The sequence below is a fragment of the Chlorocebus sabaeus genome, chromosome 22 (genome assembly GCF_047675955.1).
Source record: "Chlorocebus sabaeus isolate Y175 chromosome 22, mChlSab1.0.hap1, whole genome shotgun sequence".
Taxonomy (NCBI): Eukaryota; Metazoa; Chordata; class Mammalia; order Primates; family Cercopithecidae; genus Chlorocebus; species Chlorocebus sabaeus.
This window is the reverse complement of record NC_132925.1, coordinates 53,981,402-53,995,838: the sequence shown is the minus strand read 5'-3', so window position 1 is coordinate 53,995,838 and position 14,437 is coordinate 53,981,402. Positions and strand designations below refer to the sequence as shown.

The 14,437-nt window shown below is 43.3% G+C and overlaps 1 protein-coding gene across 8 annotated transcripts in view; it reads right to left on the bottom strand.

The window, feature by feature from the left end:
* Positions 1–14,437, bottom strand: part of ATP2B2 (ATPase plasma membrane Ca2+ transporting 2) — a 381,947-nt gene that overhangs the window by 209,801 nt on the left and 157,709 nt on the right. For 7 of the 8 annotated variants that reach the window (XR_012090577.1, XR_012090579.1, XR_012090580.1 and 4 more), the window contains exon 3: positions 6,258–6,352. The gene's annotated coding sequence lies outside the window, so the exon portion shown is untranslated. Of the gene's footprint in view, positions 1–6,257; positions 6,354–14,437 lie in introns of those variants that run through there. The other variant, XM_073009850.1, reaches the window with a different exon arrangement.

The window sequence follows — 14,437 nt, the reverse complement described above, 5'->3', positions numbered from 1 at the left end:
GGGTCCCAGGCCACAGACACAAGTACCCTCTCTGACTGCTCGGCTCTGGCACCTACAGTCACTGCAGAAGTCTGCAGCGTACGGCCACACCCCGCAAGGTGGCCACGGCGCCCAGGCCTGGCTGCCAGCAGGGCTGCCTCCCTTTCTGGCCTGGGGATCCGTGAGGAGGGAGGTGGGGTGAGGAGGGGCAGGGGAGCGGGGCTGGCCACCAGGGTCTGTGGGCTGGCCTCCACAGTGTGGTAATTGGCAAAACAGTAGTCTCTGTCAAAAGCAACGTGGGAGGCGGGCATTACTCTGCGCCCCTGGCTTCTTCTTGGGCCTTTGTTCTCACAAGCGTAAGGCTCCTGATCCTATCAGCAACACCCTGGCTTCAGCCCTGGCTACCTGGAAGTTCTTTTGTTCTGAGGACTCTCTGTGCAACTGGCTGGCATGGAGCAGCCCTGGGAACATGGGGAAAGGGTGGTTATGATGCGTGCATCTGGCCCAACCCAAGGAGGCTTCCACTGAAACAGGTCACGTGGGGAGATGCCAGGCCAGGAGAGCCTGGGCCAAACAGCACAGAATCTTGCTTCCTCCAGGAAGCCTCTCTGGACTAAGGGGAAAAGAGGGTAACAGAGTCCCCTACCCACCTTGCCTCTGGGCCCCGTGACACTCCTTGCTTGTGCCCTATAATGTGCCTGATCACTTTCTCTTCATAGAGAAACAGGAAGAAAACATTTATTGTTTCCTGCTGAGCAGCTTGTCCTTCCTCCAGCATCCTTGGAGAAGGAGCACTTTCCACATGAGCAAGTTTCCCAGCTACTGTAATCGTCCCCCTTCGCGTGGCAACATGTGTTTTATCTTAAATATTTCTGGTGTAAGGAACATACCCCTGAATATATTTTTTCACTTTTGTGTGAATTGATATTTTGCTAATCACAGCAACTCCTGTTTGACAAATAGCAGAACGTCTACGCTGCAAACATATTATTTAGTCAATCTAGGGGCTTCCTTCGCTTTCCAGCCTTTTACTTTTAAAAATACGGTTTAAGCAGGTGCGGTGGCTCATGCCTGTGATCCCGATTACTTGCTTGGTGCTGGTGTCAGGGTGCGAATACGGATTGTAGGCTCTCAGTTCAAGCAATGTGGGAACCGCTCATATTCGGGATGGGGAAGCTTAGTTAACTTTCTCAGATCCATGAGATGACTGGGGAGGAAAAAATGGAGAGCTGGCAATAAAGGGGGTCCAGCATTGACCCCCCAGCTCTCTGGGCATCCCAGTCAAGCGGGGGTGATGGGCTCGGGTCTCTGTGCCACTTCCCACCTTCCTGGGGGAAGACTCAGGAGCGGGTGTCATCTCAGAATGAAAGTCAAGTGACTGACGAGAGGCAGTAGGGGCTCCCCAGAGGTTCTCAGACCACCCAGGAAGGACATTACTTCTCTAGGGAAACAAAGACAGGAGGTGATCTAGGAAGAAAACCTCTTTCTCTCACCCTTTGAAGATCATTTTAGGAATGATCTTCCTGGCACTCCCCTATCCAGCAACAGCCAGTTGTACACCTACCTGTTTTGTGGCCTTCCTGCCTGTAACCACCTTGAAAGCTAAGTCCCTGGCTTCCCGTGTTTCTGGAGTCTAGAACATAGTTGTGCAGAGAAAGCGCTCGGCTTTAAACTTACAGACTCTTTATGTAAGATAATGATCCCACAGTCCCAGATTGGAGTTTAAGGCCAATGGGCATCCCCTGGAAGCTAAGACATCAGTGATTTTTAGAAGGATGTCAGATTTTAGAGAATGATGTAAAATATTCTTCGAGTCTATTTGGGAACCTAAATGTCATGAAAGAACTGGTGGTCTGTCCAGAATCAGCTTCAAATCATTATGATGGGGCTATGGGTTGAACTACATCCTTCCGAAAAGATAGATTGAAGTCCTAACCCCTCATACCCCAGAATGTGAGGTACAGATGGGCATTTACAGAGGGTGTTTACAGAGGTGATCAAGTTAAAATGAGGCCATTAGAATGGGTCCTAACCTGGAATGACTTGGTGTCCTTATGAAAAGGGAACTTTGGACACAGAGGCACTCACTGGGGGAAGATGACATGAAGGCAGGGGACTAGAGTGCTACTTCTCCATTCCAAGGAGCTCCGAAGAAGCTGGGGGAGAGGCCGGGAAAGAGTCACCCTCACCATCCCTGGAAGGAACCAAGCCCTCTGACACCTTGATCTTGGACTCCTAGTCTCTAGAATGTGAGACAACACATTTCTGTTAGTTTGTGGTCATGTGTCACGGCAGCCCTAACAAACTAATACAGATGACAGACTCTGTTTTCCCAGTCCTCAGGTGGCTGAGAGAGACCAACACGGTCCCAGCAAAGGTGCCTGGGGTCCTCACCATTTGAGGCGATTGTTCCCACTGGGGACCAATAAAAGAACAAAACTCACCGAGCAGTCGTCAATATTCCAGGCCCTAAGCTGGGCATATCCTATTTTCTCTTCCATTGAATCCTTCCAACATCCTCAAAAAGGAGGGCTCTCATTTTAAAGAATATAAAGCTGAGGTGGGAAGCACTTAAGTAACTTGTCCAGGATTGCACAGCTGGGACCTGCACCTGGCAGAGGGGAGACGACCTGCGGCCGGAGTGTCCCACTGCACCACGCCTCCTCCCCAGGACAGGCCTCGTGCGATGGCTCCCTGGCTCTGACAAGTGGTTACCAGAGGTTTGGGGTGTGTGTTGATGCAACCTCTTTGTTCACTTCCCTGAATTTTAGACTGGGGAAGTCTGGCCACAGAGGGGGCTCTCGTTTTTTTTTCCTTCGTTCTCTCATTGAAGAGAACAGGAATGCAGAGAAAAGTTCAAACTCCCCAAAAGGATAAACTGTTTAAGAATCTTCAAGTCCTTTTAAAACCCTCCTTTGTGCCAGTTTCCATCTTTGACAAAGCACTTTCTTGAGTGTGGGGTTCCCATCCCCCAGCATGGCCCTCAGATGGGAATTATTGTCCACATTTTAAGGCAGGATGAGTCAGTTGCTTTGTAAAGTGGTGTTGATTACAACTGCCTAATACATTGCTGACGTGGACATTCTGCCGATTGAACTTATGTATAAGGAAAGATGCCTGTCATTTTTACTTAGAAAGGGTTTCTGCTGGGGAGGATTTAGTTGTTCTGGCACAGTCTTGGGGTAAAACATTTTTCATAAACGTTTTCTGACTCCACAACTTCCCTTAGTTGGTTTTCCTCTCTGGATGTTCCTGTTGGCAGAGAGTGACAAGATTCCTTGTTTCCCTTATTGAGGCAGTGACTTGAGCTGCTTTGTGGTTGGAACGTCTTGGCAGTTGCAGGAGGGGTAAGCTTTGGGAGGCCCTTTTGCTCTGGCTCCAGAGAGAACAGGTCAGTCTTCAGGGTTTAGGGTCTGCTGGCACATACTCCCTCCCCTCGGGCTCAGCCCAGGTCTGCCCCAAAAGGCGTGCTGCTCAATGTCCCATCGACAGTGAGCCAGTGGCTTTGACCCCACTTGGAAATGCAGACAGCACGGGGTGGGAGTGCTGGTTCCCAGCAGATGCTACTTCTTCTACCCGCACTGCATTTTACTGAAAATCTGAACTCCAGAACCATACTACCAGGGTTCAAATCCCAACTTGGGTGGTATTAACACTGAACACTCTGCTTCAGTTTCTTCCTTTGTACAGTGGGGATAAGAATGGTCATGTATGTCTTATGGGGCTGTTGTGAGCACTAAATGATTAAACATTTTAAAGCACTTAGAACAGGTCCTGGCACAAAGTGAGCCCTGCATTAAGTGATTGCTATGGTGATTTTTGTGACTATTGTTGTTACTATGAATTCATTCAACCAACATAGGTTGTATGTGTGGAGATAGATGCTACTTCCTGGCAACCCAGGCGTTGGACTTAACCACTCTGAGCCTTGCTTTCCTCTTCTGTGAAATGAGGATAACAAAATTGTACATGTCACAGGCTGGTGGTGAGGACAAGGGGCTCATCGCAATGTCTGGCATGCAGTGAGTGCTTGGGGACTCCTAGGCACTGAGATGATTATTGACATTGGTGTGACTGTGATTCCTGCTGGCCATCAGGCCAGGCCCTCCATCGCTGCCCTCGGAGAAACTTAGAATCACTTGGACAGACTCACTTCTGAGGCTAGAAGGTCACCACTTAGGGTCTGGGTGGCCCTCATGTCCTCCCTGGATTCTCCTCGCCCCACCCCCTGGCACCCCTGACCTAGAACTGTGACCTGGCCCTTCCTGATGTGCCCCTCACCCCCCATCCTCTCCTGGCTTTGGAGGGATGTTTCTCAAACATTGATCGGACTACTGGAAACCCCAATAACTTCACCACTGCACATAGATTGTGATTCAAACTCCTTATAGGGGCCCTCTGCTCACATTACCACGTTATCTTGGGCCCTGTTCATCCCTCCCCAGTCCCACTGAGGCCAGAAGTCTCTTTGTCCCATTCATAAAGGCGCATGAGAGGTGAATAAATGTATAACAATGACTGTACATAGAGGGTGCTCAGTAAACCCTTGTAACCAAATAAACAGGTAGCTAAGCCCTGGCTTCAAGCATCCTTTAGAGAGAAGATGATGCATCTTTGTTATTATATAATAAAACAGGTTGAACTCCGTGGTGAAAACTCCACTACCTGGTTTCCACCGATGGGCATGGGAAGCCTTCGTCAACCTATCTCAGGAGGAGGAGAGGAGTGATGTCACCGCCTCTCCCTGAGGATGGCTCAGGGATGGCTCTCCTCAACCTCCTTCCCCACCCACGCCTATCAAAAGCTGCTGGGTTTAGATGCTCAAGTTTCTGTTCCGTATTATGGATCATTTAATATTCAAGAGATGGCATTAAATAAATATGTGAGCAATTATGTAATGTGTTTGGAAACAATCTGGTTCGTCCCAAAGTGCTTGGGCGAGAAACCAAACTTTAGCAAAGCAAGAGGTCTGGGTGGTGTCTGAGGGCTGAGCAGGGAGGCACGTGGCCCGTCTGCTTGTTTTCTCCCTCCCTGAGTTGAGTCTGTGGTTACTTATCTTCAGGCAGGCACAAAGGCAGTAGGAAGCCAGTGATGCTGCCTTGCACGGTTAGAAGCTCAGGGTTGCATGCTGGCTGCAAGGTTTCTTCTCTCTGGGCGTCAGTTTTCTCATGTGTGAAAAGGGCTAACAGCGCCTGCTGGGAAGGTCAAACGAGATGACGACTCTAAGCTCTGGCTCAGAGGACAAGCTTGTGCAACAGAAGTTGTGTCTGATGCTGAAAGATGAGCAGTGAGAGCTCTGATCTCTTACATGTTGGGTCCATTAGGCATGCACTCCAAGATTTGTATATCACCCTAATGTAAGGTTGGTCACGCAAGGCAAATAGCAGTGGCCCCAAGAAAGGGCTGTAGGAGCACAGAGGAAGACATGGTTGATTTCAGTAAGGAGCCACAGAAATCTCACAGAGCTGCCATATATGCTGACTCTGGAAGGTTGAGTGGTGTTCTGGCCTCAGAGAGGGCTGCCTCATTTAACTAACATGCATCAGGCACCTAGCAGGTCTATTCATTTGATAAGAATTTAATGAGCACCTACTATGTTCCAGCTACTCTGCTAAGCATTTTACATGAATCATCTGCAAAATACCATTTTATGGATGAGGGATCTGAGACTCAGAGGGGCTGTCCCAGTTGCAGAACTGGTATTTGAACCTGGGACTGAGTCCAGCTGCCAAACTCTCAATAACCAATAAACATACTACTGCCACCCAGCTGGTCTGTCCTGTCTTCTCTGTCAGCACTTAGCACGTGTCCCAGCAAGCCCAGCTGACTACCCCACCTCCAAGTCTTCATGTGCAGGCTGGGGCATGACCCAGAGGGTAGAAGAACGAAGCAGGACCAGGTGAGGTGGCTGGCTTTTCATTCAGGCACCAGTCTATCCTCCCAGGGCAGAGGCAGTGTCAGATCCGCCTGGGCTCCCCAGTGTCAGTGCTGGGACAGAACCTGGATTGATAACCATCTACCATGTGATGTGATGGGGCTTCCTCCTCCACAGTCTACACCATGCTCCTAATTCAAATGCCATAGGGCTTCCAGGGAATTTCCCCAAACTGTCCCAATGTTGCATAAATAAGATACATGTCCCCAGTAGGATGACAGAGAAGACAGCTGCTTTCAAACACTGTGTTCCTGCTCAGTTGACCCTCCATTGGCAACCCGCACTCCCAGCATCTCTCTTCCCAGGTTGATACCCCCCAACCAAGTCCCCATCTCCAACTCACCCCTCCACGTCTTCTGGTTAAATGAGAGGTGTCAGGGTTTGGAAACTGAGGCCCATGTCTTGCTGGCTCTAGGGACTTGGTGACGAAGTTCAGCTCTGGAAAAGGGGAAAGATGGCATTAGTTAGGGGTGGGTGACATGACAGGGACCCAGGTCAGAAAGGAGAAGGGAAGGTAACCGTGGTGTGGAGTGTCCCCGATGTGTTGGCTCTAGGCTAGGGACAGGTTTGACAAGGACCTAGCTCTTGCCTTCTGCATTCAGACCAGCCTGGGTGGGCTTTGCCCCTCCTGGGCCCGGAGCCCATCTCAGGGGTGCAAGTCCACCTGCTTGCACTCAAGGAGGGGTCTCCCTGTCTGAGACTGGGAAGGCTGAGTGGTGGGCCCCAGAGACAGGGCTGCCTCATTGAATTAACATGCATCAGGCACCTAGCAGTTCTATTCACTTGATAAGTATTTCATGAGCACCTACTATGTTCCAGCTACTCTGCTAAGCACTTTACATGAATTATCTTTGCTGGATCTTCATAAGATGCCACTGTTGTCCCCATTTTACAGATGGCCTGAGTGTGGCCTGTGAGGGCAGAAGGAGTGTGAAAGAGTGGTGTGTGTCCTGGAGAGACAGAGATACTTTCTTGGACAAGTAACTTAAACTTCCTGAGCCTCCTTTTCCCCATCTGGAGGATAGAGATCATAATACCTACTTTTCAGGATTTTTGTGAGGGGTAACTAAAATATAATATGCGTAAGTGCCGTGGGTCTTAGAAATACCCAATAAACAGCAGAAGCAGAGGGCACTGGGTGCTACATGGCTCCCTGTCAGTTTCCTTCTCTCTCTCTCTCAATCCATTTATTCATTTATTTGTATTTTTTTTTTGAGATGGAGTCTCACTCTGTTGCCCAGGCTGGAGTGCAATGGTTCGATCTCGGCCCACTGAAACCTCAAGCGATTCTCCTGCCTCAGCCTCCCAAGGGGCCAGGATTACAGGTACATGCTGCCATGCCTGGCTAACTTTTTTGTATTTTAGTAGAGATGGGGTTTCACTGTGTTGCCCAGGCTGGTCTCCAACTCCTGAGTTCAGGAGATCCACCTGCCTAGGCCTCCCAAATTGATAGGATTACAGGCATGAGCCACCACACCCAGCCCTATTTGTAACTTTTTATTTTAAATAGTTATTGATTCAAATGAAATTGCAAAGAAATGTACAGAGAGATCCCATGCACCTCCCTCTGGACTTCCCCAAGGTTAACTTGCACTACTGCAGCACGCCATAAAAACCAGTCATGTGACATCATACAATCTACAGAGCTTACATGTAGCAGTTTGACGTGTGTGTGTGTAGCTCTACGAAATGTTACCTGCAATTTTGTGTCACCACCACCACTACAATCAAGATGTAGAACTGTTCCATCCCTACAAGGTTTCCTTGGGTTACCCCGTTATAGTCATGCCCCTCATCCCTAACCCCTGGCAACCTCTAGCCTGTTCTCCATCTCTCTAACATTGTTCTTTCAATGACGTTGTATAAATGGAATAATGCAGTATATAACCTTTTGGGACTGGCTTTTTTCACTCAGCAGAATTCCCTGAAGATTCCTCTAGGTGGTTGTGTGTAACAAGAGTTCGCTCCTTTTTATTGTTGGGTAGTATTCCATACGTGGATGCATTACAAGTTGTTTAACTACCAATCAGTGAAAGGACATCTGTGTTACTCCTAGTTGTGGGGTATTATAAACATTTATGTAAGGTTTGTTGTGTGAACAAATGTTTTCATTTGTTGGAATAAATGCCCAAGAGTGCAATTGTTGGGTTGGGTTGTATGGCAGTTGATTTTTCTTTTTCTTTCTTTCTTTCTTTTCTTTTTTTTTTTTTAAGAAAGTGTCAAACCATTTTCCAGTATGGTAAATGACTGTAGCATTTTACATTCCCACCAGCAATGTACGAGTGGATCCAGTTTCTCTGCATCTTCATCAACATTTGGTATTGTCACTATTTTCTATCTCAGCCATTACGATAGGTGTGTAATAATATCGAATTAAGGTTTTATTTTTCATTTCCCTAATGACTAATGACGTTGCACATCTTTTCACGTGCTTATTTGTCATCTATATATACTCTTTGTTGAGATATCTTTTGCCCATTTTTAAATTGGATTGTTAAGTTGCTGAGTTTTGAGACTTTTTTGTATATGTCAGATATCAGTACCTCATCAGGTTTTGTGGTTTGCAAATATTTTCTTCTAGTGCATAGCTTAGCTTTTTATCCTTGTCACAGGATATTTTTTGCCTGTTTTATGGATGTGCTCTCCTCCTCCTCTTCCACCACTAGTTCCTCTTCTTCTTCTTCTTCTTCTTCTTCTTCTTCTTCTTCTTCTTCTTCTTCTTCTTCTTCTTCTTCTTCTTCTTCTTCTTCTTCTTCTCCTCCTCCTCCTCCTCCTCCTCCTTCTTCTTCTTCTTCTTCCTCTTCCTCTTCCTTCTTCTTCTTCTTCTTCTTCTTCTTCTTCTTCTTCTTCTTCTTCTTCTTCTTCTTCTTCTTCTTCTTCTTCCTCTTCCTCTTCCTCCTTCTTCTTCTTCTTCTTCTTCTTCTTCTTCTTCTTCTTCTTCTTCCTCTTCCTCTTCTTCTTCTTCCTCTTCCTCTTCTTCTTCCTCCTCCTCCTCCTTTTCTTCTCCTCCTCCTCCTCTTCTTCTTCTTCATCTTTGTCTTCCTCATCTTCATCTTCTTTCTTCTTCTTTCTCTTCTTCTCTCTTCTTCCTCTTCCTGTCTTTCTTCCTCTCCTTCCTCCTTCCTCCTACTCCTCCTCTTTCTCCTTCTCCTCCTTTTCCTTCTTCTCCTCCTCCTGCTCCTTCTCCTTCTTTCTTCTTTCTTCCTCTTTTTGAGAAAGGGTCTCATTCTGTTACACAGGCTGGAGTGCAGTGGCATGATCATAGCTCACTGCAGCCTTGAATTCCCAGGCTCAAGCAAGCCTCCTGCCTCAGCCTCCTGAACAGTTGGGACTACAGGTGTGCACAACTATGCCCAGCTAATTTTATTTATTTTTAATAGTGGCAAGGTCTCACTATGTTGCCCAGGCTGGTCTTGAACTCCTGGGCTGAAGCAGTCCTCCCACTTTGGCCTCCCAAAGTGTTGGGATTACAGGCATGAGCCACCACACCCAGCCTCTTACTTTTTGTCTACAGGTGTTATAGTTTTACATTTTACATTGAAGTCCATGGCCCATTATGAGTTAATTTTTATATGTGGTGTGAGACTTAGGTTGAAGTTATTATTATTTTCATTATTTTTGCCTATGGATGTCCAATTGCCCTAGCACTATTTGTTGAAAGGGTTATCATCTTACTTCATTGAATTGCTCTTGTACCTTTGTTAAAAATAGGTTGCACATATTTGTGTGGGTTTATTTCTGGGTCATCTATTCAGTCCATTGATCTATTTGTCATATCTCTGTCAATACTACTGTCATGATTTCTATATAATAAATCTTGAAATCACATAAACTGATTCTTCATTCTTTTTCAAAATTGCTTTAGATATTCTAGACTCTTTGCTTTTCCTTACAAATTTTAGAATCTTTTCCACATCTATACCAATTTGTCTGAGATTTTGATAGAAATTGCAGAGAACAGACATCTTTGCTATGTTAAGTCTTCCAATCCACGAACACAAGTATCTTCATTTATTTAGGCTTTAAAAACTTCTTTCATTTGTGTTTAATAATTTTCATCATATAAATCCTATAGATTTATTAAATTTATACCTATTTCATTTTTTGAGTGATTGTAAATGGCATTGTATTTAAAATTTTGGTGTCCACATATCCATTGCTAGTGTATAAAAATACATTTTTTTTGTATGCTTAGTTTGTATCTTGTAACTTTCCTGAACTCACATATTACTTCTAGGGTGTTTGTGTTTTCAGATTCCTTGGGATTTTTATGTAGACAATCAAGTCATTGCAAAAGAGTTTTATTTCTTTCTTTGAATTTGTATGTCTTTTCTTGTCTTACTGCACTAGCTATAGCTTTCAGCACTATATTGAATATAATGATGAGACCTGACATCCTTGCCTTGTTCCCAATCTCAGGGGAAAACATTCAGTAAGTATAAGTATAAGATAGTTTTTAAAAATGCTCTTTATCAAGGTGAGGAAGCTTCTCTCTATTCCTACTTTTTCTGTGTTTTATCACGAATGGGTATTGAATTTGCTTTTCCTACATTGATGGATACCATCATGTGATTTTCTTCTTTAATCCATTAATATGGTGGATTATATTAATTGGTATTTAAATGTTAAGCCAACCCTGCATCCCTAGAATAAACTCCACTTGGTCATGATGCGTAATTCTTTTTACACACTGTTGAATTCTGTTTGTTCATGTTTTGGTAAAGATTTTCACATGTATACACATGATAGATGTTAGTCTGTAGTTTTGTATTTGTTTGTATTGTCTTTGTCTGGTTTTGCTATTATGATAATAGTAGCTTCATAAAATATATTGGAATTGTTTCTTCCTCTTCTATTTACTGGAAGACATTGTTTAGAATTGGTGTTAATTTTTTAAACACTTGGTAAAATTCTGCAGTGAAACTACCTGGTCCTGACAGATTCACAGCCGAATTCTACCAGAGGTACAAAGAGGAGCTAGTACCATTCCTTCTGAAATTATTCCAATTAATAGAAAAAGAGGGAATCCTCCGTAACTCATGTTATGAGGCCAGCATCATCCTGAAATCAAAGCCTGGCAGAGACACAACAAAAAAAGAGAATTTTAGACCAATATCCCTGATGAACAGGGATATTGGCAACAATCCTCAATAAAATACTGGCAAACAGAACCCAGCAGCACATCAAAAAGCTTATCCACCATGATCAAGTGGGCTTCATCCCTGGGATGCAAGGCTGGTTCAACATACGCAAATCAATAAACGTAATCCATCATATTAACAGTACCAAAGACAAAACCCACTTGATATCTCAATAGACACAGCAAAGGCCTTTGACAAAATTCAACAGCCCTTCATGCTAAAAACCCTGAATAAACTAGGTATTGATGGAACGTATCTCAAAATAATAAGAGCTATTTATGACAAACCCACAGCCAATATCATACTGAATGGGCAAAAACTGGAAGCATTCTCTTTGAAAACTGGCACAAGACAGCCCTCTCTCACCACTCCTATTCAACATAGTGTTGGAAGTTCTGGCAATCAGGCAGGAGAAAGAAATAAAGGGTATTCAGTTAGGAAAAGAGGAAGTCAAATTGTCCCTGTTTGCAGATGACATGATTGTATATTGAGAAAACCCCATTGTCTCAGCCCAAAATCTCCTTAAGCTGATAAGCAACTTCAACAAAGTCTCAGGACACAAAATCAATGTGCAAAAATCACAAGCATTCTTATACACCAAATAATAGACAAACAGAGAGCCAAATCATGAGTGAACTCCCATTCACAATTGCTTCAAAGAGAATAAAATACCTAGAAATCCAACTTACAAGGGATGTGAAAGAACTCTTCAAGGAGAACTAAAAACCACTGCTCAGTGAAATAAAAGAGGACACAAACAAATGGAAGAACATTCTATGCTCATAGATAGGAGGAATCAATATTGTGAAAATGGCCATACTGCCCAAGGTAATTTATAGATTCAATGCTATCCCCATCGAGCTACCAATGACTTTCCTCACAGAATTGGAAAAAACTACATTAAAGTTCATATGGAACCAAAAAAGAGCCCCCATTGCCAAGACAATCCTAAGCCAAAAGAACAAAGCTGGAGGCATCACGCTACCTGACTTCAAACTATACTACAAGGCTACAGTAACCAAAATAGCATGGTGCTGATACCAAAACAGAGATACAGACCAATGGAACTGAACAGAGCCCTCAGAAATAATACCACACATCTACAGCCATCTGATCTTTGAGAAACCTGACAACAACAAGAAATGGGGAAAGGATTCCCTATTTAATAAATGGTACTGGGAAAACTGGCTAGCCATATGTAGAAAGCTGAAACTGGATCCTTTCCTTACACTTTATACAAAAATTAATTCAAGTTGGATTAAAGACTTAAATGTTAGACCTAAAACCCATAAAAACCCTAGAAGAAAACTTAGGCAATACCATTCAGGACACAGGCATGGGCAAGGACTTCATGACTAAAACACCAAAAGCAATGGCAACAAGAGTCAAAATAGACAAATGGGATCTAATTAAACTAAAGAGCTTCTGCACAGCAAAAGAAACTACCATCAGAATGAACAGGGAACTTACAGAATGGAAGAAAATTTTTACAATCTACCCATCTGACAAAGGGCTAATATCTAGAATCTACAAAGAACTTAAACAAATTTACAAGAAAAAAATCAAACAACCCCATCAAAAAGTGGACAAAGGATATGAACAGACACTTCTCAAAAGAAGACACTTATGCAGCCAACAGACACATGAAAAAATGCTCATCATCACTGGCCATCAGAGAAATGCAAATCAAAACCACAATGAGATACCATCTCACACCAGTTAGAATGGCGATCATTAAAAAATCAGGAAAAAACAGGTGCTGGAGAGGATGTGGAGAACTAGAAACACTTTTACACTGTTAGTGGGACTGTATACTAGTTCAACTATTGTGGAAGACAGTGTGGTGATTCCTCAAGGATCTAGAACTAGAAATACCATTTGACCCAGAGATCCCATTACTGGGTATATACCCAAAGGATTATAAATCATGTTACTATAAAGACATATGCACACATATGTTTATTGTGGCACTATTCACAATAGCAAAGACTTCGAACCAACCCAAATGTCCATCCATGATAGACTGGATTAAGAAAATGTGGCACATATACACCATAGAATACTATGCAGCCATAAAAAAGGATGAGTTCCTGTCCTTTGTAGGGACATGGATGAAGCTGGAAACCATCATTCTGAGCAAACTGTTGCAAGGACAGAAAACCAAACACTGCATGTTCTCACTCATAGGTGGGAACTGAACAATGAGAACACTTGGACACAGGGTGGGGAATATCACACACCAGGGCCTGTCATGGGGTGGGAGAAGGGGAGAGGGATAGCATTGGGAGAAATACCTAATGTTAATGATGAGTTAATGGGTGCAGCACACCAACATGGCACATGTATACATATGTAACAAACCTGCACGTTTTGCACATGTACCCTAGAACTTAAAATATAATTTAAAAAATAAATAAAAAATAATATAAAAAAAGAAACTACCTGGTCCTGGGGGTTTCTTTTTAGGAAATTTAAAAATTACAAATTCAATTGCCTTAGTAATTATAGGGATATTAAAATTATCTGTTTCATATTGGGTGAATTGTGGTAGTTCATGTTTTTTGAGGAATTGGTTCATTTCCACTAGGTTGTTAAATTTATATGTGCAGAGTTGTTCACAGTATTCCTTATTGTATTGATGTCTGTGGGGTCTGTAGTGTTATTCTCTGTTTCATTCTCAATTTTGTTCATGTGTGTCTTCTCTTTCCTTGTTCTCTCTCTTTGGTTAGTTTTGCTAGAATTTTTTGATGTTATTAATCTTTTCAAAGAACTCTCTCTGTGTTTCATTGGTTTTCTCTGTCATTTTTTGGTTTTTAACTTTATTGATTTCTATTGTTAACTTTATTATTTCCTTTCTTCTGTTTGGTTTGGGTTTGTTTTGCTCTTCCTTTTCTTGGTTCTCAAACTAGGAGGTTAGATTGTTGATTTCAGAATTCTTTATTTGCTAGTTATGCATAATGCTATAAATTGCCCTCCCAGCAATGCTTTAGTTGGTTCCACAAATCTTGATAGGTTGTATTTTAATTGTCATTAAATTTAATGTAGTTTTAAAATTTACATTTAGACTTTCTCTTTGGCCATAGATTATTTAGATATGCATCATTTAGTTTCTAAGCGATTGAATATTTTCCTAATATCTTTCTGTTATTGACTTCTGGTTTGATTCCACCGTGGCCAGAAAAAATACTCTCCATGATTTCAATTATTCTAATTCTGCTAATGTTTGTTTTATGATCCAGGATATGGTCTAACTTAGCATATGCTCTGTGGGTGCTGGAAAACAGTGTGTATTCTGCTGCTGTTATGGGGAGCATTCTATAAACGTTGATTAGATTTTGTTGACTCATGGTGTTGTTAAGTTCTTCCGTATTCCTGCTGATAT